Source organism: Callospermophilus lateralis, unplaced genomic scaffold, assembly GCF_048772815.1.
Source record: "Callospermophilus lateralis isolate mCalLat2 unplaced genomic scaffold, mCalLat2.hap1 Scaffold_60, whole genome shotgun sequence".
Taxonomy (NCBI): Eukaryota; Metazoa; Chordata; class Mammalia; order Rodentia; family Sciuridae; genus Callospermophilus; species Callospermophilus lateralis.
The window spans coordinates 2,438,115-2,439,925 of record NW_027514584.1 but is presented as its reverse complement, the minus strand read 5'-3'; positions in this window follow the sequence as shown (position 1 = coordinate 2,439,925).

The following is a 1,811-nucleotide window of genomic DNA, read 5'->3' as shown; positions in this document are numbered from 1 at the left end:
CCCCTTGACTATAGCAACCTGATTCTGAACATTGCCCTGAAAGTTCTCCATATAACAAGATGCCTTTACTTAAAAGGGTCTGCTGGCTACGCCATGTCTGTCACAAGCCATTTGGAAGACAATGCCGGATCCACATGGCCCCACCACAGATGTTTTATCACACACCTGCCCACCACTCCTCTAGGCCCACTACTCAGCAGGCACCAACTTACTGGCATCTCTGTTCTACACCATTTTCATGAAACCCAGTCAATCAAGGCACTGTGTGGTACACTCATGATCAGCAACAGGACATCCAAAAGTTGTCCAGTGCCACCTGTTCATGGGAATTTAAAAAATTATATGGTATTTATCTAGCCATTTTTCAAGGATGAGGTTGGAGGCACTGTGGGTTTCAATTCATTCAGGAAACATTAAATGGTGAGGAAGCTCATTTCATAGAAAGCTCTGGAGGACTATCACAGGCAAGACTTCCCAAAAAGTGGCCATAATGTCACATGAAGCCAGGCCCATTGAGGTATACAATGTGAGGTCCATGTGTGTTTTGCCTCTCAACTCTGGCTGTCAAGTTTTTCAGAATAAAATTATGTGATATCCTAGCTGAAATTCATAGTGCTCTGTGGAAAACAACGCTGGCCCTAGATAAGTTTGCAAAGGCAACTCTTGTGCGTGGCCTCCTAAAATCCCAACACAATTCATGGCAATATTTCTCTGATGTCAGTTCCAGAACTCAGTATCTAAGGGGAATCACACCAGAGTTCAAGCCAAGGTGGACCCAGTCATCCCTTCCAACTGCCACACAAATAACCACAATTAAAACCAAAACACTGCCACATGGCCCTCATCTTCTTCCATATAGGCACTTAACAAAAACTCTGGTTGGTGGTTTCCATGAGGGATGAAGCTCAAGACAGTGTCAAAAATATGCTCCCTTGCCTCTCATTTGCCTAAAGTCAGAGTGGCCTGGACACACTTCCGGTGAACCAGGAGTGATCAAATAGGCCTGCCATTAATGCTGCTCTGCTTCTCCAATTTGAGGCCTACTGACTGTCAGGTATAGATTCTTTATGCGATTTGGAGTCATGAGAAAACCCAAGCACCTCTGCAGGGCTTTTAAGAACTCATTTGACCCAAAGGATCCCTATTCTCACTTGATGGAGGTCAGGAACCTAACAGAGGAAGGCAAGTGACTTCATCCACAATGACTGATCTTTTTGCCATTTTGGTTTTGGATGCACATATGGGATCTTTCTTATGATCCATTAGGTGCTGAGAATCTAAGCAACAGCCTCACACAGGGCGAAGAAGCTGATTCAGACATATCCTTTTCCAAAGCTTTTAAGGAAAGAAACACAGGTGATGCCCATTCATTTCCATTTGAAAACTGTTTTCTTCAGCGTTCCCCAAAGTTTGGCCTGAGGCAAAGACCTTCCTGACATTCAGGGCAACAGAACATTAGGTAAGCAAAAGACCTAAAGCAGAGTGGCCAGAATTCAGAAAAAAAACCAGGAACTTAGGAAGGTAGCAGGTGTTGCACATCAATAAGGCTAGCCACACTCTATTCATAAATTGGGCAGGATGAACGCTGGAAAGCTGTCTACTAGACAGGAAACATTCATTGATGCATTCTCTTTTTTAATGTCTATATCCACAGACACAGTGTGATACACAGATATAGAAACACTCTCCTTGTCAAATGACATTCTAGAAGCAGTTCAGTCCAAACCAAACAAACTGCCTTTCCTACCTATTCTCAGACCATGAGACATAACCAGAAACACACACCCACACCCACAAAGGCACCTACTTCC